This window comes from Numida meleagris, chromosome 2, assembly GCF_002078875.1.
Source record: "Numida meleagris isolate 19003 breed g44 Domestic line chromosome 2, NumMel1.0, whole genome shotgun sequence".
In the NCBI taxonomy this organism is placed as follows: Eukaryota; Metazoa; Chordata; class Aves; order Galliformes; family Numididae; genus Numida; species Numida meleagris.
This window is the reverse complement of record NC_034410.1, coordinates 30,254,465-30,282,113: the sequence shown is the minus strand read 5'-3', so window position 1 is coordinate 30,282,113 and position 27,649 is coordinate 30,254,465. Positions and strand designations below refer to the sequence as shown.

The following is a 27,649-nucleotide window of genomic DNA, read 5'->3' as shown; positions in this document are numbered from 1 at the left end:
GGAGAGGAGAGGAGAGGAGAGGAGAGGAGAGGAGAGGAGAGGAGAGGCTACAAATTAATAAGAGGTGTCTTTGCCAGAAAACACCTTTTCTTTTAGCCTATGAATAGCATGGAGTATTATCACTTTCACCCCTCTAGATTGAACCATAGAACTACATAATGCTATTTCAGTCCATTTTAAGATGACTGCAAATTGTCTTTTTTTTTTGTTGTTAGAATAATGATCAGATATCGATATTTCTTCAGTTCATACAAATGGATACAATCTTTTTACATACAACTTAGTCAATATATTCTGATGTTCACATTAGGGATTTGGAAATCAATGTAGTTTTCCTGTTATTCTTTTATGATTAAATCAATTGGAGTTATTTACTCATAGCAGAAAATATGGGTGATTGCCAACCCTATGGCTTGGTGAATTGCTTTCTCACTACTGCTGCCCTGTAATGAGAAGGTACAGGTTCTCTTCAGGGGTTGACTAAACTTGCTCATGTATAGCAGCAATTTAAGGTGCAGAAATTGTTTATTATTAAGGGCTAGCAATGTTTCCTGCCAAAGACCATCTTCATCATTTGCCATTACATTAACACTGACAAAGCATGGCAATACTAAAACCCAGCAGTGCTGATCGTATGAAGCAAAATAGCAGATACTTGGCAATTCCACTTAAACCAGCACACTTCATGCTCCTGTGGTAGAGAGACCTGTTAAAAGACAATGGAATAATCAAATAGATGTACAACAGGGCTTTTGGAAATTCTATTCCTGAGATTCAGAGCTATAAAATGATAGAAGACTGTGCATTAAATAGATTTTTATTGAAGTTTCGCATGAAAGCTGCATAGGCATCATCTAATATTCTAGACCTGACAAGCAGATTTTATTTTTCAGAGGCAAAAAAAAGTTAGTTTGCATGGTAGATATAAGTAGAGTGTCAGTTAATGCAATGGAATAAAAAGCTTATATTACTGGAGTCAAACTTTCCATATTCATTTTATTTCCCTTAGTATCATCCATACTTTTCTTTTGGAGGGTTATGCGTATGCATGCAATGTACAAAACTGATAGTTCCTTTGTTGTGTTTAGAGAAGAGCACCTCTCATTCATTTAAATTATTATCAGTCAATATGATTAAGCTAAAACTTGATTAAGCACGAAATTCCACTATTCTTAATTTATGCAACCTATTCCAGAACCTTACATTTGGAAACACAATTATCTAACACCGACTGTTAAGGGGGAGAAAATTACCCATAAATGTGTTGTTCATTTTTTTTCTATCACGCCTTCTTCTTGAAATTAAGGCAAAGAAAATGACACAATGATTGTGGTGGTGTGTTTCCCAAGTCTTAAGCAAACCACCCAGTTTATCAGAATTTAAAGCCCAAAGCTTCCAAATCAGATTGTCTCCCAAAGCATACTATTTTCTATAAGGGAAAGATGGAGGAACACAAACAGGGTAGTCACAGTATCTTGATTCACCAAACCTTTGGAAAATTAGAGCAGCACATCTTCACCAGATGGAAGTAGTCCTTATCTACTTTTGTGTGTATTCAGACATTTATCAAATATGGAACATATCTCAAAAAAAGAAATTAGACTTTTGAGGGATAAAGAAGAAACTGAAAGCTTTAAGGCTAAAATGAAGTCTTGTTTTGGGTAAAGACAGGAGGAAGAGACTTTTTGCTATGTTGTCCCCAATGACTATATGATAAATATATGATTTTGTTGTTTAACAATCATCATTATTCTGAGTGCTCAGAAAATCTTCTGTTTATTTATCATTTTAGAACAACCAAGTAAATAAATAGAGAGAATTTTAAACTTCTTGTACCTGACTCTGTAATGGAAGCACTGACAAGCCCTTAATTGTATCAATATGCTTGAGTGCCTCTGTAATGAAAATCAGGAATGAATTCATATCACTACGTCTTAATATTAACAGATGGCCAGACAAGAATATGAAAAATGGCAAATTTTGTAAAGCAGCGGTGTTTTTAGATCTCACTTAAAAATCAGAGGTGAATTCAATTTCTTGGCAGCAGTGATCCCATAAAGCAAGCTCACTGGTGAATGCTTTAAGATATATTTTCTCTTCCTTTTTCAGTATCTTTGAAGGGTTCCATGCATACAGCTGCTGAATCCAAACCTCCTCAAAGAAGCACTAGAAAGCTTTCATTTCAGTGGAATCAACAGTCCAAGTCACTTAGATGGTTTAGAGAAACTCAGGCAAGACCCAAGAAAGCAGAAATGAGGAAGAACAATGAAAGCAAGTGGATTTTCATACAGCTTATATGTCTGGATTCAACAGTGCTTTAAAGTTAAGAGCCAGATCTCAAAATTGTAGAATCATGGAATGACTTGGGCTGGAAGAGACATTAAAGATCATCTAGTTCCAACACCCCTGCTCTGGGCAGGGTTGCCAAAATCAATAGCAGCATGAACTGGCATCGAAGGAAAGGCTTACAAATGTAAGCATTATGGCCAAAATATTTGAAATGGCTGCAATGAGTGACAGGTAACATGCAATGAAGACTGCTAACTGGGGCTGCCAGGATCCCTTTTAGCAGGAACAAAAGTGATTCAGACTGGAGTTAATGAAAGTATACACAGGTGTCAAAATATCTGAATGCTAAAGGAGAACTGCAAGTATTTTTTTACCAATCATACAAAAATGACTGTGTAATATATTGAGCTGATTCCTACTTTGAATTATACTAATGCAAACATAATGTAATTCTGCTGATTTCAGAAAAGCAGAATGGGTCAACAGGATGCTTAAAAAAAAGCCAAAATTGACCATACTTCTGAAATGAGAGATAATGGCAAAATTCGTATATACTTAGTACAAGCATTTTGCACTCATGCAGATGACTCTTTATACTGCTTATCTCCCTCCCCTCCGTGAAATGACCTTACCTACCCCCTGCCTCATGACAGACAACAAAGGCAGGCTTCTCTTTCGCCTCATGGCAGGGTGTGTTCCCAGCCCATGTTAGTGGTGTGCTGGAAAAGGGCTGCTTCCCTCCTTCCCAGCACCATTAGCTCATCATCAGCGTCCTCCTTCTTCACCGCCTGGACCCGGCCAAGCATTTCAAGATCATTTTGAAATCTGGCTGTCCTTCAAGCCATCATCTTGGAACACCTTGCCAGTAAAATGCCAGTGGCCAGCTCTCTCTGGGTAAGCAATCTTCGTAATGAAAATAGGTCTGAAGTCAAAAATAGCATTTTGCATATAAACAACATAGCTGAATACCTGGATGGAATCTAGTAAATTTTAAGTACAATTTTTTAGAGTGAGTGACAGGCTTTCTGAGAAGAGTTTGGAGACATTAGTGTTCTGCGACTGCAAGCTTGATTTGCTAATAAAGACTATACCTTACCCCAAAGGTTTTTTCCAGCTGCAGCCCCTGAAGCACAAACATCGAGCATGTATCACACAGAACTGTCAGTTACTACTGGAGCCAGAAAATTGTTGTTTCAAATGTTACAGTACAGGAAAATCGCCTCTCTGCACTTGCTGCCAAAAAAATGACAGCTTAATTTATGCCATGCTGAAGCTACATTACAGAGCCATTCAGCCTGGCAGTTAAGCACACTCCATGCTCACATCTTCCCCCTGTGCAAGTGCACTGGGGAGAAATACACAGGGACTGTAATAAGGACAATTGGCTGCAGTGTTTTCCATGTCACTGGAACTGAATGCAGGTAAAACTGTATCAGCAATAAAATACATCACCCCAACCTCATATGCAAAACACAATTCAGCATGTGGATTCCCAAATAATCAGGAAGGACCTGTCACAGAATTGTTATGCATGAAGTGGATTATAGAGCTTTGCTTGTGTCAGACCCCTGGGTTTTATGTTGAAGGGAGGTGCTGAGGTATTACCCATGCCTTTGAAAATTATGTCAGTATCCTTGGTTCAGACCTTCAAAACTTGGCAATGTTTACACTTTCTGAAATTAAAAATCTGACAGTATTAAAGCACAGCCTACTGTCAATATTTGTCATCAAGGTTTTCACGAGATGTTAAAGATGCACATGACATTATTTAAAAATGAACCACTAGCCAAACAAACCCCATAAAATTATCATCCTAAATGAATCCTAAGATTGCTATGTAGTTTTTTAAGGCCAAAGCTTAATTTTGTTTGACATTGAAACAATGATCATCCATGTAATAGAATGAAAGGAAATTATCATGTCTGTTCTTCTGCTTAGTTTATTCATATTAATCACATGGTAATTATGTCCAGAAAGATTGATCTTAAATAATCTTGCAAATGAAGAATTGTAATTCATTTCATAAACTCATCAAGATCAAAAGTAGCTGATCTGGATGCCAGTTAATTTATTTCTCCTCTCTTTCCTTTTCTACTCAATGTTTGTAGGAATATTAATGTGTTCAATATTAATGTTTACCATTTACCTTTTACTAACAACACACATCCACAGTCAATGTATTTCACTGCTGTCTTCTGAGGTGTGGGGCAATAGAACAAAAGACTTCATAAAATAAATCAAATGCACTTACTGAGGATATAAAGGGATACCTAAAGCCTCTGTGGGTAGTTGGAGGAAAACGTTTTTACTAACAGGTAAGGACATACTTAGAAATTCTGTGTAGGACTAAACAATGTCAAAATTCAATAGGCAATGCTGAAACAACATCAGACTTAGAACTAGCACAGTTTCTCCAGGAGCACTTCACAGGGCTCATGTCCACATTTGTTTTGGCCTCAATTAAAAATTTCCTTTCCATTCCTCTTTTCAGAGGTTGCATTTTGAATGTACCCCAAAAAAGAAAACAAAAATACACAGAAAATGAGTAAAATATGCCTGTTTAATTAGAAATAGACAGCAATTTTCAAGGTGTTTAGGCTGAATTATGAATCTTGTTCTGATTCACTCAAAAGACTCAAATGCTAGGAAATCTTTCAGCAAGATGAGATGAAGTTTGTCACTTAGTAATGCAAATCAAACTAAAATGACTGAATTCCATAATTTTTCTTAAGTTTCAACTGCAATTTAATATATCAATACTGAAAAATGTTTTGGTCATTTTCTGAAATATCTTTCCAAATGCGGGCCTTTACAAGTTTGTGTCATGCAATCCCATTCAGTGCAAACTGGGCACGTAGCAAGGTTCCTCTCTTACAGTGATTTTTTTCTCTCTTTCTCTGCTTGTATGTGTGTGTAAAGTTCTTGACTTGAGTTCTTATATTTTTTATGCCTATTCATAGATTGACACCATCAAATCCATAAATCCTTAATACATTCAAGGCATTTTCTGTGTTATTAGGAATGCTGTAAATTATCTATTTTCATTTCATGAGAAATAGGTTTCTGTATTACAAATATCTGTGCCACTGCTATTCCTTGGATTAAGAAACACTATGTTCCATTTCTTAAGAGTAATAATAACTCATTGATAGTTCTACGACATAAACAACAGAATCATCTTTGGCATGTGTATCTCTACTAATCTGATGTGTACAAATTGTCAGTACTTCAGCTGTGGCAAGACTTAGAACATTATGGTCACAAATGAAACAGGGAGGCACTAATGTAAAAATGTTTCACACTCCTAAATGATTAATGACCAGTTAATCAGACAGAGAATGTGTTTCTTTATATCATTAAAGAACAAAGACATAGGAAGGTGCAGAACTGTCCCAGGTTTCAAATTTTTAGCCCTATTAATTTTGTATATTAACAAGCTTTACAAATATAAAACAATCATATTTTACAAAGCTGTCAAACTGCTCTTCTCTAGATAAGACAGAAGCACAGTGGTATTGCAACAAAAGCCAATCTGTAACTCTTACCTTTATACTACTAGTTAAGCTTTCATGGTTCAGGTAAAGGATTACAATTCTGGGATTCCTCTTCATCCTAGAAATTCCCCCAGATAAGTCACTCTTGGTCATTGGGAAGAGTCATTTAGATTACATGTAATATTTTAAGTATGTTTTGGGCTTTCAAATTTCTAGTTCATGAATTTGAAGTGAAATCCAATCCAGTATCACATGGAGTGAGATTAGCTTGGGTTGAATGGAACCTCAAAGATCCTCTAGTTCCAATGTACCTGCCTTGGGCAGGATTGCCAACCAGTCCACATGCAGAAATGTGTATGTATAACATCACATTCTTTGTTGGAAATTATGAAGATTTTCAAAATTCCATAAAATTTTTGTTGTGTATAATAGATGTCTACATGGAAAAAAATGGTTTGTTTGTATCTTTCTGTCAGAGAGAGAACTGGATTGACTGTGGATGAGAATGAACCTCCTTATTTAATTCCTCTATGCCTCAGTTTACCCTTCTGTAAGGGAAGATAATTTCTAATCTCACAGTTTGGTTTAAAAACTGCCATTTTAAAAACGTGTATCATTGTTATGATAATGTAGTGTCAGAGACATTCCTTAGTTTGTCTGGGAGGAATAATAAAACAAAGAATCTTCTACATCCATTGAACTTCTGTTTCTGGATAAAAGAAAAAAAAATGTTCAGACAATTTCTTTCATTTATACTTCTTGTTTGTCACCATTTGCCAGAGAGTTAATGATAATACACTTTACTTCATTGGGTGAAGTATTCACTAATGTTGTCTACTATCCTAATGGACATTTGAGACTCATTGGCCGCATAACATATTTATTTTTCTGAAGCTCTTTAGAATAGATAGGGACAAGTAGTGGATAGCAAAAGATTTCCAGAGCAATGGCTTTTGTGCAAAACTGTTCCTTCAACATTTTATTTGAGTAAATAACGCTGAACAGTTTTCTGTGCTGCCTTTAGTTCACCTGGCATTTGTCTGAATGGTGTAAGGGAATCAGTTTTATCAAGTAAGAACATAGTTACAAAAATTTCACCAAAATTTCAGCAATGTGAGTGCTGCTCACAGAGCTTTTGGAATATGTCAGTCATTTGTGCCACATACTCCTGCAAAGATAAGTAATTTAGGAGTGAGATGTACGTAGTCAGTATGGGCAAAATCCTGGCTTGTTTACTTTCAAGGGCCATGATTTCTCCCATGTGGTCGATATTTCTTTTGCTTGAGGGAGAAATCTTGCATCACCTCTGTCCGATGTGAAAAAGGATCAGATAATCTCTAACAGTTCAGATGGATGTGCAATGTGGCTGAAAAAGAGTTTTCATATTCTCATCACATATGCTGTTCCTTTAACCAGTGTTTTAAAAATTTAATTAACTCACTTGATACCAACAAATGTCTTCAAGTAAATACAACAATCCAACAGATCAGAAAACTAGTAATAGCATTTCACTAATAAAAGTAACAAAGAGGCTTAATTGAGAATATAGCTCATTTAAAACCAGAAATGCAAAGTCTGAAGGCTATAGTAAGTGCTTAAAGCAAAATGTTGAACTTCTTTCATAACCGTACATTTCAGCCAACCAAAGCCAATAAAACCAAAGAAGATGCCTGGAAATGTTAATGTTTCAGAAATACAGTTTCACAAGAAGTAGAGAAACAACTTTCATAGGAGAATTGAAGCCTACAACAACAAGACATAGAAAGACAGTAGAACTGTGTTTTGTTTAGTCATGCATACAGCATATCTTGACTTTATAACTGAGCTCTGCCTATGAAATCTGCATGCTTATACTGGACTCCCAGTGTGCCTGAGAGATGAGAGTCCCCCAGTAAAAGCTGCATGTCTCCATTTTCAGTTCTATATGCAACTTGGTGAGTTATCAGTCATTGTCATACAGACTTTGGGAAGCATAACAGTTTTCATTTTTATCTGTGTTTCAATAACAGCAACATAGATCAAGCTCTCCTCGTGGTTATTAATGAAGAGCCTGAGAACTGAGTAAAGGAATTAATTAATTGCACATATATATGAATGAGTTAATTGCAGATTAGATTGAAGTGATGTGGACGTACCTGATGATAAAATTACTGAAATAATAAAATTCTTTGCTTTCAATTGTCAAGGCATTATTTCATCATCAATATACATTTTGGAGTGATACAGTTAAGTAAGATCTGTTCACAACTGGAATAAGATTGCACCATTTATCTTTCTTTCCTGAATGAGAAATGTGGATGGAGTAGGTTTTGTTAAACATCAGTAACCAAAAGCTACTCTGTACTATGGTCTGTGAAGCAGCCCTTAAATAATCAGTAGCTTCTGTAATGTTAATAATAGGATGTGATTTTTGGGAGCCTACTCAGGACTCAAAGCTGAAATGCAATGCAAATGGTTCAGGACAGACCCATGCTGCTTTGGCTGGCCCATGGCACCTTCCAGTCTCACTGAGGCAACTTGCCATTGGCTAGAAATACCCTGGCCAGCAGGTTAACTGGCCACAACACTGACCAAAATAGCTTTAAATCTGATGCTGGGGAGCAGATGGCTGGAGTCATTTGTCACCTCCCTCTGACATTTTTGTTGCAATAGAGTTCACTCTTCTCTTCATCTACATTTTCTGGCTAATATTTAATTCCTTCTATATCACATGTTCTCCCAAACTGAAAGCATTCTCCTTTCCTACAGCACTCAGATTTGCCAGGAAGAGAATGTGCCAAACAAACTTCCTGATTGGGTTAATTATTTAGGAATGGGGAGTGTAACACCTCATCAGGCATTCATTGGGAAACCTAAATTTTGTTTTTTCCCTTAAGGTAGTAGAATCATTACAGTACAAGAAATGTTAGGATTCAATTGTAAAGGAAATACGACTGGATCTGTATATTGACAGCCTCAGGGCTGACTTTTCAAAACTGGACACAGCTCCCAAATAATGCAGTATCTTTCAGCATGGGCAGAAAATCATGGGACACCAGAGTAATCTCATTGCCATTTTTCATTTTTATCTGGTGGAACTGTAGCCTCTCTTGCCCCTTTCAAACCCAACTCATATATCTCTGATCTCATTCAAGCAAGCCATTAGGAAAATAAGGTACCATATGATGTTTCTCCTTTGAGGAACTTGACCCACATCCGATATATCTAAAGAATTATCTGTAAGAAGAATGGAAACTCTGAAAATCTTATTGATATGTCATGAAAATATGCAAATGAATGACAAAATACAAGAAATGCATCCCAGTTACCTCTGAAATTATGTACTGAGAAAAAAAAAACAGAGATGCAACTGTCATTATGACATCTGTTGATGTCTGTAATAGTATACGGTCCATGAAAATACCTTTGCTTATTCAGAATTTAGTCTAGTCTTAGAAAAGATAAGTTTTTTATAAAGTCTACATAAAAATTTATGGACTGTTGATACATCTACATATTCATTTTCAGATTTAAAAATATTTTAATTGTCAATTAATGAAATTATCTTGTTCTAATAAAAATGGAGATCATATTTTCTAACAAAAAGACCAAATAATGGATAATAAAAGCTTTACTCGTTCACACGTTGGTTCTTTTTAATGTCCATTATTTCTGAACCGCAGATAAATATAAAAACCATAAGAATACACACTAGATCCAGCACTGAAAATACCCGAGTATTTATGTATATACAAAAGTAGTTGTGCCTGTTTTCCATCTTCAGGGACATGAGAGTAATGGACTAATGGGACTAATTATACACCATATACACCAGCTGAATAGATCTTATTCCTTTGCTCAAATACTGGCTCATAGTTTGTTTCTTAAAGCCCAAGGAGCAGGTACTCAGCCATCCTTCTCCATATCATCAGTGACATATGATAAGCCCATCATATGCAGAGTAATGAACAACTGTTCTTCCTTTCCTCAGTTTTTCCACTTCCTCAGTGCATTTAGGACTGCTTTTCCCTGAAGTGCAGCATTCTCCCTGCCTCTGTCTTCACTGAAGGATCTCCAGTCTTATTTGGATCCTTAGAGAAGAACTGATGAAAATAATGTATTTTTGGCTTCTTTTGTGACTTTTTTTTCATGAGTTACCTTCTTTCACAGTAAATTTATCTTTGCTTCCTTTGGCTGATGGGGCTATCTTACCACAGTAGAGGGAGGTATAAGTTACATTCATATTCTTATTTGTTAATATATACATGTGAACTTCTATGTCAAAGAAAATGGTAAGTTTCTACCAAAACGCTAGTTTCGGACACAAAGGTAGCTTTTCCTGCATCAGGAATACTCATCAGTCTACACACAGCATTTAGTTTAGAAAAAATGACATAAAGTGTTTAAAAATGCCACTACTGTAACCTGTCTGAAGACTCAATAGAAAGAAGTTTGTTGTCTTAATTGCATGATTTTATGCACTAAAATACTTTGTTTTTATTAATTTTACCAAACATACTTTAAAATAATAGCTCATACTAAATCTAAATCACTACAGAACATATACTGCAGAATTTCTTTGGCAACAAAAATTATGCTTTTCTTTTTTTGAAAGTGTTAGACATTGAAGGCACTGGTCTTTTAAATTACCATTAACAAAAAAATTCTTCAGAGCAAGTATTAAGATTTTCTTGTCACTCAAAAATATTGTAATTCATATTTGGAAACAACTTTTTTTTGTTTTCTTTTAGACTCCATCAAGGCAGATGGAGAGGTAGACAAGAAGAGCAACTAACATGAGAAATGTAAATTCTTTCCTTCAAAACTGAAGTGTTTTATAATAAACAAAGAGCTAAATTTCTAGTTGCTAAGAGACCTACGTCAAAACAACTACCTTTTCCTTCTAAATAGGGACCCGGCATGGGCTATTATTTAACTCTTTGTGGTCTTCAGTTTTCTACATCATAATGTCAGGAGTGAGCAAGAAAAAAATTAAAAAACTAAGCCATATTCATGCAACCACCCTCACATTCAATAAAACATAATGTGCTTAACTATTTTATTCAGTCATGTTTAGAATGCTGTTGAAGCTTCCTTTTTTCCTTAGGAAAAAATGCAAGGACATGCTGGAGTACATAAAATTACTGTGTTTCATTTAAGTAATAAGATGAACTGTCTCCAGAACATGACCCTTTTAAAATCAAACAGGAATGTTTTGAGCAAAATGTTTAAGTAGTGCCTGTATTGTATTGACTGATTCTCACAGCGTAGGTGTCTTTGATCCACCATGTAAGAGAATGTGTGGCTGCAGGCCAGCAATAACAACCAGAGAAACCTTTAAAGAGTTAGGAGCTTTTCCTTTTTTTTTTTTTTTTCCTCCCCCCTTTTTATGTCAAGGAAATCAAACACATAGCTAAAGGGCATCATAAATATATCTGATCACTGTTCAGGGGGTTTCCAAAATGAGCCACTGGAGAGACTGTCTTTATTGCAAGACCAATCTCAGATTTAATCAAAGCAAATGTGCTTTAAAACCTAGTTGATTAAACTGGAGTAAATGTCAAAACAAAGACCAGAGAACAGTATTTACACAGAAGACATGTCTCTCTGTTTGTGCAATGCCAAGGACAAGTTTCTGCCCCATTCTAAAAGTCGTACTGTTTATCAAGTAATTTGTCCAACTATCCTCTTCTAGGCTTTGAGGAACATGGAGTGGAGGAACTTTACATCAGCATTTCAGCTACACCTTTGTCTCCATAGATGTGTCTCGTATATTTCTCAATCAGTAATGACCCTCCCTTCCTCAACCACAGGACTATGAATAATATTTGTTTATAAATTTTTGAGTCCAATTCTTTAAGCAGTCCTGTCTGTGGAGCCAAGCTGCCTCTCTTAGGATCAGTGCAATTGGAATACAAATTGCTCTGACTCACCTTGTTTCATGGCAGGACTAGTGAAAGAGAAAAATGCCAGCTCTCACTTTGATTTAACCTGGGCCAATATGCCATCTAGATGATAATTTCTGCCACTAAAGAGGCGGAAATTGACACCTGCTTCCAAATTCTTGCTGACTGCAAAGATGCTTGAGACTTTTTTTTCTGATAGACAAAGGAATATCAAAAGATAGGAGATCTAGATTAACCATGGGAATTTTGATTGTTTCTGGCCTGAGCCATGTTATGATAAAGAACAAAGTTTATTAAAAATGTATGCAAAGTAAAAGTAACCGCTAAGAAGGGACAAAATGTTCTGAGTAATTGAGTGTTAGCTGGGAAAAAACTAAAAGGTATTAAGTATCTTGTATACTGCTCAAAAGCTGCCTCCGTTTCTTCCAGCTTCATAATGCACCTGTAAGCCTTTAAGAGCAATTTGATTTACCAAACCTGAGTATTTTGAGTATCTTGACTCTCTCAGAGAAATGGTCTGTCCATCACCCAGAATGATCTGGTAGACCTTCGTTAGGAAATATGTGCCATTTCAGCTTCTCAACACTGTCTGCAGTTTCAGTTCTTTAAGAAATATTCTTCACTTGGTCCTTTAGAGATTTTCAGTCACAATAAACACAGCATTAACGAGCTGTACATAGGCCTTCAGTGTCTGTGAAATGGATTCCAAAGACCCTTTATTTCCCATCTTTACTTGTATTATAAGCTAAATCCATCTTGCATTCCTGTTTTGTTACCTGTCGTAAGATTGCATGCAAAAATTTTACAGACCATGGTTTCATCTTATTTCTGATATACGGTCAACTGCTGTGGGGCTGAGTCATCTTTGACTCCAGACACTGATGCCATGTCAGCGTTCAATAATTCACAGTGATTCAAAGGTTACCAGAGCCACATAATGTATTTTGTAAAGGTAGTTGAGCTATATAGTACAATAAGTGAAAGCAGATTTAGCTTAGTAATTAAAAAATACATGTTAAGAGAAGGGAAAACCATAGAATGTCCCAAGTTGGAAAGGATCCATAAGGATTATCGAGTTCAACTCCTATCTCCTCATAGGACCACCCAAAAATCAGACCGAATGTCTGACAGAATTTTCTAGTCAATTCTTGAGCTCTGGCAAGCAGAGGGAAGCTAGCAGAGACTGCTCTGAAAGGCCAGCTACTAAGTCAAGGGTATGACACACTTTTCAAGCATCCTAAATACTTTAGTGGGGAAGTTTAGAGGAAAAAGAGCAGAAAACATTTGCTTTTGGCTGCAGCCAGCTTTCTTTCAAATGTAGATTGAGAAAAATTGAGTGTGACTGATCCAGAGCAAAGCACGGAACTGCAAACAGGAGCTAGTAGTCACACAAGATGTGTACATTTTCCTCAACAGCCAGCATGGGACAGCTTGCTCTCTTGTTTAGATGTTATCACCATATGGGCTATCTTTTAGGTATGCATGGACATACTCATTCTTGGAATCAGCTCTGTTACAAGATTCATTCCTGATTTAACCTATTAGTTAATGAACTGTGAGCTATTTGGTATTAAGCATGGCCTCTAGAGGACAGCACTGTGTATTTGGGAACAGTGCTAATAGTGCAGTTATAGTCACCATTTTCAGTCTTGATACTTTAGTCTTCATTTTCTTACGTGATAATTCTGTGATCTAAATAAAATAATAGTTTTCTTGAGGTTATGAACTCTCATGATGGTTATATCCATCTTCTATCTAAATCAGTACCTTACTGTCATGTAATTTTTTGGTCCTGAATCATTAAAGAAAGAAAGCCTAAACAAGTTACCAATCCTATTTTGTGTCCTTAATGATTAATTTGGCCTGATTCTTTTGTTAAAGCATTTGCTCATGTTCAAGCCAGAGTTTTCTTTTCAGGTTTAAGAATAAAGTTTGCTCTAAATACTGAATACTGTGCCAAAGGAAAAAAATAAAATAAAATAGACTTTTTCTATTTCTTAAAGGGGTTGAATGTCACATGTGCCAGTCACATAATCATTTGTGCCTGCCACTGAATGAAGTGACACTACTGAGCATCAGCAAAGATACTTTCAAATACAAGTTTACATGAAAAAGAAAGGAGTTCCTGGTACTATAGGCCAATATCCACCGTCTGTTATACCAGTGGGAGCTAAATAGCTTCAACAGAATTACACTAGAAATTCACAATGAAATAAATGAGATAGGCATCTAACCTTACTGACTGCAGGTGATGGAAGGATGAGGTGACAGAACAGCCTTGAATCTTCAGCCTTCTTTCCTTCTTCAGATCAGACAGATAGCTATGGGAAATATTTATTGTAAGAAAATGCCTTCTAGAAAAATAACAGATGCTTAGTATTTGCTCTTCCCTGTGACAGTCTGGAAATTTATGCATAACTTACGAATTCTGACTTTATGAACCCTTCGTGTAACTATAATCTTCGATGTTAAGAATTTCTGGCAGGATCTGTTGCACATATTACATACTTTATCCAGAGGCAGCTAGAGGACAAGCGGAAAATTTGCTAATGTGGGCTAAGCACCTTGGAAAAAAGGCTGTAAGACTGAGCAAGTCCTGGAGCCTGCAGAGGTGGCAGTAGGTATTAAATGGCCCTTGGGACTGCTGGTTTATCAGCAAGATACAGCCAACACTGCAGAGCAGGAGAGGAGGAAAAGTTCTGTTAAAAGGAGCTGTTTAAAATAAGAGTGCTCTCTTAGTTCTCCAGCCCAGGTGATCAAAATTAAAGGAAGGCTCGGGGGATGAAACTCAGAGGATCAAAAGGATGCAGGGATAAAAGAAGAGTGGAAAAGTCAGAGGAGTTCCATAGAGGAGAGGAAATTAAGCCAAATGTTTTAATGTGTAGATTTTGCTACTTTTGTATGGACCTGTAAATAGCTCTTTTTGCATATGAACAGGGGGAATGTGCTAAAAAAGTTTGTTTGGAAAGCTTGTCTTCTTTGTTGTGAATGAACTGAAAGACCGGGGGGGAAAACAGCCCTAGTGAGAATGTAGCGCACTACAGAGCAGGGGAAAAAGATTGCACCAATGCTTGTTTGGCGACAGATGAGACTGAAGGAACTCTTACCCTTTCTGGGCAGGAAGGCTGAAGCGCAGCATCTGCACCTGCAGTGAGAAAATCCTTTCCTTAGAAGTGGGATCTGCTGCTTTTCATTCACTTTTGAGAAGCAGCCAGCTGAAGCAGATTCCCTTCTTGAATTCTGGGTTGAAGTCCTACCCAAGTATGGGTTGAGAAGAAAGGGCAGGATGGACCTTACTTACACACAACCACATTCATTTAGGATTGTATTGGAGTCTGTTCATATAGAGCAGTCAGTATTGTTTATAGTTAAGCTAATGACATGAATGTTCTTTTATTATAGACAGAAGCCTAATTGCTTGTTATAAGATACGAGTTTTAGTATTGCATATGTTAAGCATGCAAGCTATTCAGAGAAGTGGCTCATAGAGAGCTTTAAAATATTAGGTTGAGGTGTTTGGTCTTATTTTATTTTCCAGGTTTTGTTCCTTATTTTTAAATGCATGCTTTGACTTTAGCATGTCACAGCGCTTCAGATGCATGACCCATTGAATGGTATGGTTCAGTGTTAGACTAATCAAAACATGTTAGTCACATGAATATTTGTGAAATGCACGGGTGACAGCTTCACTATATGCATCCAGGATGAACTATCTCTTCAAATGAATGACATCAATGTAATCTCTCTGAATTCAGCAAACTATAAGTCATGTCAGCTATGTTCTACCAACTTTACAAGACTGTAGGACCTTAATCAATCTCACAGTCATGTTTTTAATCCAAAATGTTTAACCTTGCCCATTTACAATGTCATGCCTTGAAACTCGCATAGCAAACCAGACTCATTTCCTTTCCAAGAAATTGTCTTTAATAATTTCTCTACTTGCTGACTTACAAAGAATATGATTGTCAGGGAAGTGTAACTACTTCCTGCAAATGACTTTCTTCTATGAAATATTATTTAGAGTTTTATTTTAAATTGACTGAAAACAAACATAAAATGAAATATTCAATGTTAGAAAAATGCATTATTCTAGAGAGGATAAAAATATTTTTCCTGTACATTCACAATTAAGGAGGACAATTTAATCTTGTACCCACAATCATCGTATAGCTCATAGCCTTTACATGTTTGAGCCACCTTGTGTGATGGAAGCATAATCCTGTTGAAAAAATTGCATATGGCATGTCAGTTTATTAAGTTCTCCATCATAATTAACTGATTAATTTTAAATTGTGTAATTTTAAAAGAAGCAAGAAAAAGACTCAATAAAACACTCAAAATTCAAAATAGCAGATTTTACAGTATAAGTAATGATCAAACAGAGAATCATGCAAATATATAGCATCAATAAAGCTGCTAAGTATATTTTTGTATTAATTTCAAGGGCTGTGCTATTAAGGGATTACAGTATAGGCAATATTTTCCAAGACTAAAGAATGTTCCCCAGTATGGTAGGTGCTGAAGAGAAGGCTAATGAGAAAAAGAGTGATTGTGACAAGCAATTATGTCACCTATGTGAATGGCTTAATTTTCTAAATTAGCCACTTTGATAATTATGACATCTCATTTGTCTTTTAATTCCATGAGCTGTGAAGTTTACCTTTGATTTTTTTCCAATCAGATAAGAGGCTTTGATAAGCCAAGGGTCTATTATGTGCCTGAAAAACTCACATTTCAGTCTGATTGTCTGCTCATCTGCTTGAACAAGAGCAAATAGCACTTTTCATGAGAGCTCTCCAAACAAGGCTGTCACTTCTTCTATTTGCACTAGCTATTAAAAAATATTTGCTAAGCAAATTAATAATGTAAATAAGGCTGCAAGTAGGAATGTTTAGTTGGCTTAAGAGTGAAGGCAAACAAACAGTTTTCAAGCACTTTTCAAACCACTCAAACAACAGGCCATTTGCATATAAGCAATTAGCATGTTAATTACAAATGGTTCTTATCCACTTATTAGAAGATTTCTAAGATTCACTGACAAATATACGTCTTTCTTTATCTTGACTTGTAGGGGATAGCGTGCATTTCATTAAATTAAAAGCAGGGAGTACTATTTTAAAGAGTTAAAAATGAATAGTGCTTTAAAGAATTAGATTTGATCTGGGATTGAACTGCAATAATTTCTGTAAGTTCTGTGTTCATGTATAAAACAAATGACCACAAGTTGTGGCTAATCTATATGTTACGTGGAAAATAATTATTTCAAGCAATTTTTGAATATTTGTTTTATTCGATTTTCATTTTCCTTCATTGAATAGGTATATGTTATATTTTACAGGGACTAGATTAACAGTTATGAGGTTAAACACAGTGGTTAATGATTTATGAAGGAACATCAAAAAATAAAATGTCATATAACATGTAAACTCATTTGATACCATCTTCTCCTCTCTTTTTGGAGGCACTGGTTACTGTTCCATCCAGAGGGAACAAGAGAGGACAGCTTGTTCCCTTCAAAATAAAAATACACTGCATTGTCATTGTTCCTGTGTCATGCTTTCATATTAGAATGAAATCAGCAGGAATCAATGAAACATATGCTTTACACTCTGTTAACTACCACAACTGCGCAGAATACAGATCAATTATTTTGATCAGGATGTCAATATTTGTTGTATTGAAGGGCAAGTCATACTACCTTTGTACTGGGCTAAAGCTATGGTATTCAGTCAAAACAGAACTATACGTATGCCTCCTCATGTAAAGTGCTTGCAGAGCCTTTTCTGTTTACTTATTACATAGAAAGGGAGGTATTTTATTGCTTGTTTTCTTGTCAAAAACATTTTCCACTATTATTCTAAAGACTATGCAGTTGTAGGAAAGACATTAGAAACTCTCTTGGCCAATGCTAAATGACTTGTGCACATAGGTTATTGTTGTTCCAAATGGTCTTACAAATGGTATTGAAACCCTCTGCTCCTCCAATAAGCACCTAGGTGAGACACCAGTTAACCATAATGACTAAATCACAGCTTTGTGAAAGTAACAAATCCATTTGAAATGTCATGTCATTTGTTGCACTGTATTCTTCTTTTAACGAGTTTGATAATGCTTTTGGAAGTGTATTTAAAACAAAAGTTTATCCCGGGTTTGAAAATCTATATGTAGTTCATTTGACTTATGAAATTTACCCAGTAGTGATTGAACTCATAACTTTCAGTGTTCTACTTCAGTTTTCTCTTGAGAACTCCGGTGACTGCACCTCAGTGCATCCAATTTTCTGAGTGTTTTATGAAAGTCTGCAAAAAAGGTGCTATGGCATACTATGGTGTAGCTACCTGAGACAACAAGCCACTGGAGCTTTTTTCCATTCTCCTCTCCTGTGTGTCTCTTTTCCCACTTCTCATTGCCCTTCTCAGTCAGGATCTTCTGAAATATATGAGCATCCTACTTTCTTCTGGATAGAGGATACAGTCAGGGCTGAGGTCCATATCTCTCATATTGAGTGTTTTGATAACTTTCATGTTTGTTTTGTTATTGTTATTTTGGGTTTTTTTTTTTTTTTTGCTTTTTTGTTGTTATTTTTTCTTTTTTTTCTTTGTTTGTTTGTTTCCCCATAGGTGTTCCTGAGGCTCTTTGTGAGGAAATTTTGTCACTGAAGTCATGGACTATAATTTCATTGCCAGCATTTTCTTTCAACTGCCTACCCCAGGTTTCAGTACTGTCTGAGTTGAATACCTGTTTTCAGTATTTATGTTCAGTGCAATGGTTGCTAGAATATTTATGAACTTTAATAAAAATGCACACTATTTATATGACACTTTCAGACTTTTTGCTTCTTAAACTATCTGAAGAGAATTGCAGCTTGCGATTTTTATGAAGCTTGAATTAACACCCGCTTCTGAAAATCAAAGAAAATTTTAGCATAAAAATGTTCAGAGTCTGAATTTCTAATGACTCTCAAATATTGGGTCATTCCCATTCTGTTTCTATTCCCATTCTATTTATCTTAAAATATTGAGTTTGTTTTGCAATATGTGATGTAATGGTACAAAAGTGGTACAGCCCTGCATAGCAGAGTAATACTACATGATAACAAAAGGTCCCATTCAACCCAAATGATTTTGTTATTACCATTCTCTTACTGAAAAACCTTGAAACAGAAGTATTGGTTTAAAACACCTGTAACAGAGAACGTTTAACCATTGTATATAAACTCTAAAATCTGCAACTCAGCATTCTAGAAACTAGTACTGAATAATTAAAATACAATAAATCTCTCTAAACACTAGAATGGTAAAATAAAACATAATTGATATGTTGATATCTTAGCACAAATAAATTGTAATTGTAATTATATTTTAGTTTTCACAGAACACTTGTTTCCAGCTCCTGGAACAAGTAATTTATAGCTGAACATTAAATAAAGCCATTGTATGGAGATGATTAAATCTAAATTGTACAGTAGAGCAAACTTTGAATGCATTTAAATGTGTTTTTCATGAAAACCATTGATAAAGCCAAGCCAACTATTAAGAAAAAAAAAGTGATTGTTTTCACCATACAGACATCTGAAACTTCATAAAATTGTGAAAAAAATATTGAAGTTACTGCAAAATAAAGGATATATAGAAAAGAAAATCAGCCATATTTGAATAGATTAAACATTCTATTCCCCTATAACTCCATTATAAAATGCAGCAGAAATCCATTAATTTCCTTGCCTGTTCAGCTTCCTGTCTGTGCCTCTGAAATATTCTCCAGTTTCTCAAGTTTACTAAACCAAAACTCTTTTGTCAGCAAACTTTCACAGCTCTATATTTGGCCCTGTATTTTATTTCTGATTGTCTAATCTCAAATTTATCCAGAATGTCAGACTTACTACTTCAACTTATCACCTTCTCCTTTCCATACTTCTGTATGCCTTCCCTGCAGTCAAAGATAGGATCTCCTTATTTTGTGTTGCTCATAGACATAGAATTTTTCATTTCACAGAATCATAGAATTACAGAATTGTAGGGATTGGAAGGGACCTTTAGACATCACTGAATCTGACCCCCTGCAAAAGCAGGTTCCCTACAGCAGGACCCACAGGTAGGCATCCAGGCAGGTCTTGAACATCTTCAGAGAAGGAGACTCCACAACTTCTCTGGGTAGCCTGTTACAGTGCTCCATCACTCTGATGGTAAAGAATTTCTTTTCTGTATCAATATGGAACTTTCTGAATTCTAGTTTCTGCCCATTGCCCCTTGTTCTATTGCTGGACTCCACCAAAAAGAATTTGTTCCCATCAACTTGACTCCCAAACTTCAGATATTTATAAACTGTTATGAGATCCCTTCTCAGTTTTCTCTTTTCCAGGTTGAAGTCCCAGGTCTCTCAGTCTTTCCTTGTACAGGAGATGCTCCAGGCTTCTAATAATCTTTGTAGCCCTCTGCTGGACTCTTTCTAGGAGACCTCCATCCTCTTTGAACCGGGGAGACTAGAACTGGACACAGTATTCCAGATGTGGCCTCACCAGGACAGAGTAGAGGGAGAGGATCCACTTCTTCAGGACACTGGCCACACACTTTTTAATGCACCCCAGGATACCAAGTGGCCTTCTTGGCCAGTAACTGTTCCTTCTTCTTCCATTGTTTCTTCTGAATTTCCTACTGCATCTCTACTTTCCTGTCTCAGTTGCTGTTCAAGCTACTACTTAGATTATTCCTATTTCCACAGGTATATTTTGAACAATGTGCACCATGTGATTGTGACCCTAATTTTTGATCAAGTGCAAGATCCACAATGGCAGACTTTGCCAGAGTACAGTTCCAGTCGAGAAGTACACTGGTGATGAACACATTTCAGCAAGTGCTTGGCATGGTAAGAACCAACTGACTAGAGTCAATTCAGATTACACTACAGAAAGTAAATATACAGACCTGTTTTTTTGGGGTTGGTTTTCTGTGTGTGTGTGTGTGTGTGTGTGTGGTTTTTGTTGTTGTTTGTTTGTTTTTGTTTGTTTGTTTTGTGGATTAATTTTCCGAATAATTTAATGGAAATTGTACATGCATTTCTAGCAAATAACCTAGTAAAGTGACGACATGTTGTATAGGAAACTGATATTTTCAGATGTGTAAGTGAACAACCTGAGTTCTTCACACTAGTGAAGCAGTGGTGTAGCATTCAATATTTGGAAGCTATTTGCCCACTGACTTACTTGAGCTATCAACAGCTGCATGTGCTCTCTCAACTTTTCTGCTTCGTTTTCTCACAGCTGTTCTACCTGAACTGTGAGGAGCCTTGAAGAACAGATGGAGTGACACACTGGGTCTGAGTGATGGGTGCAGGTCGCAGATGGTAAATTCTCAAAACTCTTGCTGGCAGATACTTCTACTGCTGAAACTATTTGTTGTGAGTTTTTTTTCTGCAGTTCCCTTAGCTGAAGCTTTGCTAAATGCTGACCTAAATGGCTAAGCTCCATTCAAGCTGCTTGAGGATCTTGCTGGAATGGCTACAACCTCATAAAAGTTCATTGTTTATATTCACTCTCACTCATGGCAAGTTTGTCATCTCATAAGCACTCATATTCTTAGAAATCCTTCATAACTGCCATCAATGGGATGCCTTAAATTTACTTTTACTGCAGAGAATATCCTTTCAGAAAATCTTTGTCATGCTGTTTATACATACATTATACTTTATACAGTATATTTTATGTAGAGCAATTTACTAAGCTGTGAGAGTTTTGAAAGACTGGCACTGTCTTTGTTTAACATGTCTTTCAAAACAAGAGCATATCACAGATTAATAAAAAAGTCTCCAAGACAAATATTTCCTTTTGTAAAATATTCCTTTCTCACTAGACTTTGAAACTTCTGTTTGTATCTTAATATACAAATCCTGGTGTTTTCCAGGCCTCCTTTTCTCATGTTTAGACTTACAGGTGAATGAAGCCAAGTTTTGATTTATCTCAGCCCAATTACTTCAATCAAGTCATTTTGAGTAATGCTCCTCACTGATAACTCATCAAGCAAGACTTGCCTAGTGAACTGCTGCTAACGAATGCCACTGAATAACTAAATTTTGGTTTATATTATTGATAATACTGCTTGTGAGAGATAAAACAAAAACCTGAAAAAGGATTAGCAAGTCTAAAACAGTCACAGAAAAATCTGCCTAGTTTGTGTATTGGTATGTGCAGCGGGGTTCAGTCTGGTAATCTTTTTATTCCTCTTTGAGTAATCCCTGTAAAAGCTACTTATAGCATCAGAAGAAATTGGTGTTCTTCAGTTCTTCTCCTAGATTTCTAGGTAGTGCTGCTGTGTTTCATTCAACATCAAACAAATGCTCCAAATACATGACATGCATTTTGAAAGAGGCAATCAGGGATCTCTACATCTCTAATAGTACTGTATGGATAATAATGACATAAAGAGAATGGTTTTAAAAAGAGCTGCTCACTGAGTAACCATAAGAGGTGAAGCATGAGAGTGCTAACAAGCAATAAAACAGAATTATGTTGAAATATTTGCATCTAAAGGCCCCTGAAGTCAATTGGTTTTTCATCTTCTTTGCTGTTTCAACTGTTGAAAAACAACAGTCTCTAAAGAGACTAATCTTGGGCAAGTAGCCATTAGACAAATATATACATCCTCAATAGATTTATTGCTACAGATCTTTTGAAATGAAAATCTAGATTTGAGCAACAACAAAAACGTTTGCTTTGTAACTTTCTTTGGTAGACTAACATCTTTCAACTTTTTCAGAAACAGCTTTTGCCGAATCAGCCCATTATACTAATGCCAGCTTTTCTTGTAACAAGAATTTCAACTCCTCTGATCCTCTCTTATCCTCAAGAGATAAGTGAAATTGGACTTTTAAATCTAAACTCATCCTAAATAAAGTATTTCATCACAGGTACTTCAAAGCAGCATGCAATAGAGGAGGAAAATTCCCCATCTCTGGAGGTGTTTGGGAAGAAAAGAGAAAAAGAATTCTGGCAGGTTTCAACAACTCTGACAGCAGTTCTGAGCTGCTCAGAGAAAGAACTAGCTGAAAAGAAAAGAGATTGTAGCACAGGTAAAGCAGGCAAAGGGTGTTACCTACAGTAAATACAGTTTATTGTACAGTTATATAAATTTATTACAGGGATATCAAAATATATATTTGGGACAAATATCTATAAAATGTATATCTAGAGGCATAAATATAAATCTCTCTATAAAAACTCAAAGATTTTCTCACTCTCTGTTGTCACCACATTCCCTACTGAATCCACATTTAACAATAGCACTATTTCCTGTTACGCTATTCAAGATCTGCTTAGAATTTTCTACTGTTCCCTGTGATCTTTTATCTAACTCTCTTACCTGTGCTAATACATTCATCATTCTCTCTTTATACTGTCATCCCTGTTTTATTGTCGCTCTCCCCAGTACATTGTTTGCATCCATTCTCAGGTGTTTTTATGCAGTGCCCTGTCACTGGAGGAAAAATAAATGGTTTGTTATTCATTCTTTCTATAGCTTGTTGAGCTCTTCCATATTGCCTTCTTAGGCTCTCACATTTCAGCCTCCTTCTATTAATAAATCCTAACATTATAAACAGTCCTAATAAAAAAAGGATACAAAACTTTCATTTCTTATCTCTTCCTGCAAAAAAACAAATTTTCTTGCAATAAAGCCCAAAGTCATAACCAGTGTTTCAGAAAGTAAAGTTTCTTATTTTTCTCTTACAGTTTTTATCTCTTGTTAGCAACAGTGAGAAATGAAGGTAGGCTGTTAGAAAAGAGATGAACTAGTTAAGCTTTCCAGCCAGAACATAGTACACTCGACTGAATGTATCTTTACTGCATTCCCTTCAGTTACGATCTCTACAGTGATTTTTACAGTCTTGCGTATTGGAGAAATATTCATTTATAAGGAACTTCTACCACTAAGCACTAGCAAAATTAATTCTAAAATGTCAGATGAGGTCTTCTAGAGCATCAGCTTTGGTGATAAGCTCTTCATCATTTCAGATACAGACCTACCGCTTAATTATTGATAAATCCTCACGAGATGGCTCCTTGTAAATACGACCTCTTCTGCAAAAGAAGTGCACAGATGTAGTTCAGTGGCACCTGTGAGACCTTTAAGAACACAAAATGAAATTTTTTAAGAGATAACTTATGGGGTTGTTTGTAAGAAAGAAATAAAGAAAAAATACAAAAGAAAAAAGGAAAGAAATGAAGAAATGAATGACCTTAATTTCTTCTTCAGAATGTAAGTATGTCTATTCTTTTATATAAATGTACTAGTTTAAATGAACTGTCATGTACATACTGCATAGTGTTGATTCAAGTCAATATGAATTTTACCATTAAATGTAATAAAAATGAAACAGACCTTGCATGTTGTTAATTTTCTCACAGAATTTGAGACATTTCATTTCCTATCCATGTTTGTTCCTGAAACCAGAAGGTTCTTTTTAGGACAAAAACTATAATAAAAACTCAATAATAATATAAAGCCTCCAAAACTGTGTCTGCTTTTGTTTCTTAAAAATTCATAATATTATTCATACTTATTTCCCGTGAACTGATTCACTGAAACAGTAGAGCTGTTTGAAACATCTCAATCTTGAGAGTTATTGGTATCAGTGTTTAAAAAAAGGCATCCTGGCCATAATATACTAATTTCAAAAAGTTTTTTTTAAATATTTTTTTAAATTGTGATACCATATGTTTAATTTCATTTTTCCACCCAAGAAAAAAAGGTTATAAAAACAGACTTCTGTTGTGTGATATTTTCCTGAAAGTCTGGGGTCTAATTCAAAGGGAAATGAATAATAAGGCAGGTAATGCCAATACATTAACAATGCTGATGCGGTTGTCATGTACATTCTATAAAGCATAAGCCAAAGAAAAATGCTGGCACACGCTGTGTTGAAATATCAGCTTAGTTAAAGGATTCTCGATGAACCATTTGTCTTTTACCCTTACCTCACTAGTCCTGCCAACAACCCTCTGTCTGCCAAAATGAAAAAGGGACAGCTGCCAAAGGGATGGATTTCAAAGTGAGATTTTTTGTTTGTTTCAGTTTTACTCTGTCCAATCTTTGAGATTTTTTTCTCCCCTTGAAAATGAAGCATGTTGGATAATAAGATGAGTTAATCAGGAAAGCTGTTAGCTTTGGAAGCTTTATTTAGACTGATTTTTCCTAGTCTTTGCACAGCAATGGATGGAAGATCCTCAGATTTTGTTGGCTACTAAAATGAGGCTCTTTGTATCAAAAGCAAAGTTAAGCCAAGGAACTCATAGTAGACAAAAGATGTCCACCAGTTTTCCTCTGCAAAAACCCTTAAGGATTGCATGGTCAAAAAAAAAGTCAGTCAGGACTGATGTCTCTACATATACCTTTGTGTGAACTCTGCACATGCAGCTGGAGTATAACTCTACCTGCAGCTTGAAAATTCTTTCCCTCAATGTGCTGCTGAAGGGAGTAAATTTCCTCCCCAAGGAGTGCAAGAGAAACTTGCTCATTTGGCAGGTAATTGGGTCTCCTGAGCCAACAGTGACCCAAATCCATGGATTTAATAGAGGGATAGGGTATTTTAGCCCAGCAGGGACATAGTAGAGGCAGTAGCGTAAGAGGATGCCAACTGTCTGAGTTCTCACTTATCCATGCAGAAAAGGTCTGACCTTTCTATCAATCTGATAGAATGACTTTCGTTTTGGATAAAGGGGAAAATAAGGCAAAATAAAGCAGGCTGTCCCACACAATGCACACACATCATCTGGAAAATTTGCTACAGTTGTTGAAAATGGCTGCCAAGCTCTTCTCTGCATTTAAAAAGGATAATGGGACAGAAACAGTGGCTGGGGAAACAGTGCTTATACCACATAAGGATTAACAATATTAAAAGTGGTTTTTTAACATGGGACTAAATTTTCTAGAAACAAATGCTGGATGAGTCTGGAATGAGGAAATTGTTTCTGTGCACTTTGCAGTCTGGTGTTCAGACTGCACAGCTGCACTGTGCTTCCTCTCCCCCCTCCTGCACCCAGCACCAGCCATGCATGCTCCCCCATTTGGTGTACCTGTTGCCTCTCTTCTCCTAGTTCTGAAGTGGACATTCCTGATGTGAGAAAGCCAGAGGATAGCACCCTTCTGCCTCAGGACATCCATCTAGCGAGAGAGCAGAGAGGTCTCAAACTGAAATGTATCTTGGATGTCTGGCAAAAATTTTGCATGGGGAAGGCCCCAAGTTTCAGATTTTATGGCAAAATAAATTGTAAAAAGTATTTTTCACTATTTCATCTAACTTTTCAGTCTTTTTCTTACTTCTCTGTCGTAGTGGCTTATTTCCTTCTCTTACTTTCCTGTCCTAGTGTTGTATGTCCTCACTCTGTAGATGTTTACACTTGTCCTCCCCAACAACTTTCTCAAATAAAATGTTCAAATGTTCTAATTAATAAGTAGATCCATTGCAACCCAAAGAAGAGGTGAGGTATAAAGTCAAGGACTCCAAGACAAGTTTTTAAAATATCAGGATGACTAGAGGAAAAACTCATCTCTCTCACATGAGATATTCAGAAATCTATATGGTAGAGCAGCTGAAAGACACAAATTCATAGCAAAGCTTTACATAACAGAAAGTAGTAATTATATTTTTCATAGAAGCACTTGTTTTCCTACTAAGGCTGGCTGCAGAATAACACCTGCTTGTGGAGTATTTGGAAGAAATGGAATATCTGAATAGGGTGGAGAACACCGCTGATGAATCTCAAAACCAAAATTGGTCCCCCTCCCATGCAAGCTGGCTTACACAAGGGTCATGTAGAAATGCAAATTCCTATGGAGAATGGTGATCTCAACGATAAAACATAAAAAAAATTAATTAGTTTTTATACTGCACCCTGGGGATGACATTTAGACTTAATCTTGCAAATAAACTTGTAATGCCTCACTGTTGTTGTCACCAAAGTTTGAGCGATGGCTCATAAAGGCATCCAGAATACCTTTACAAGGCATCCAGTCCCCAAGCTATTTACTGCTGCCACTACAAGCCTTTTGTCTGTTCTGCTGTAAACAAAATGGAAGATCCAGAGTTGCCGGCTGTTCAACATATAATGGCAGGGTTGCTTTTTTTATAGTTCACCTACCATACTCATGTGCAATTGAATGTGTCTCCCATATACTGCTCTTGCCAATTCTATCTCCAGCAATTATCCTGTTCTAGTACTCCATTGCAAAGTACCTGCCAATAATGAGAGGTTTGCAGGTGGTAGCTACAAAGCACTGCTTCTCTCTCCTCTGTTTGCAGGCACCCTGTGGTGGCAGCTGAAGCGTGATGGTTCTGATGCTGTTCACATGGAAGGCCATGACACAGGCTAGTGCAACAGAAGTGCTGCCTCTGTTCAGCCTGGTCAAGAGGACAGTTGTGCTCTCTTTCACCCACTATTCTCAGGTGAAGGCAGATGCTGCCTTCAAAGGAATTTCAAGCTAATGCTGATAAAAATAGGGATTTCTCTCTTTTTTTCCTCCTCATTTTATACTTTTGCTACTTTTCTGATTATCAAAATTAGCTACTTGTTTAAAAAATCTGTTTAAATGTAAAGTTTTGGTCCCCAGAGTTTTCTGACCATTAAAATGAGACCAGTATCCAGCAGCTAAAAAGCTGAGTAGTAACCTCTTGCTCACATAATTCAGATGGGAAAGGACCATCTCAGGATATCTCTCATCCAAACTCCTGCTAAAAACAGACTCAGCTTGAATGCCAGACAACGTTGCTCCACGTCTTTTTTCCAATCTGGTCCTGAAAATCTCCAGGGAGAGGCAAATCCTCTCTGAGCATCATCTTCCATTGCAAGAGTGGTGAAAATATTTTTCTTTACAAGCAGTTGAATGCCTCTTTTTTCCATTTATATCCACCATCTCTTGTTCTCCCGTCGTGACTGTGAGGAATATGTCTTGTCTTCTCAATACTCAACCCAACAGCCTGGGCTGCTGT

General features: G+C 36.4%; 1 long non-coding RNA gene across 1 annotated transcript in view; it reads right to left on the bottom strand.

The window, feature by feature from the left end:
• Nucleotides 484–27,649, bottom strand: part of LOC110394480 — a 54,798-nt gene continuing 27,632 nt past the window's right edge. The window contains exons 4-9 of the long non-coding RNA XR_002435650.1: nucleotides 25,737–25,824; nucleotides 23,684–23,786; nucleotides 23,026–23,139; nucleotides 14,776–14,813; nucleotides 13,903–13,989; nucleotides 484–706 (exon numbers count right to left, since the gene is read on the bottom strand). This is a non-coding gene — a long non-coding RNA (uncharacterized LOC110394480). The remainder of the gene's footprint in view (nucleotides 707–13,902; nucleotides 13,990–14,775; nucleotides 14,814–23,025; nucleotides 23,140–23,683; nucleotides 23,787–25,736; nucleotides 25,825–27,649) is intronic.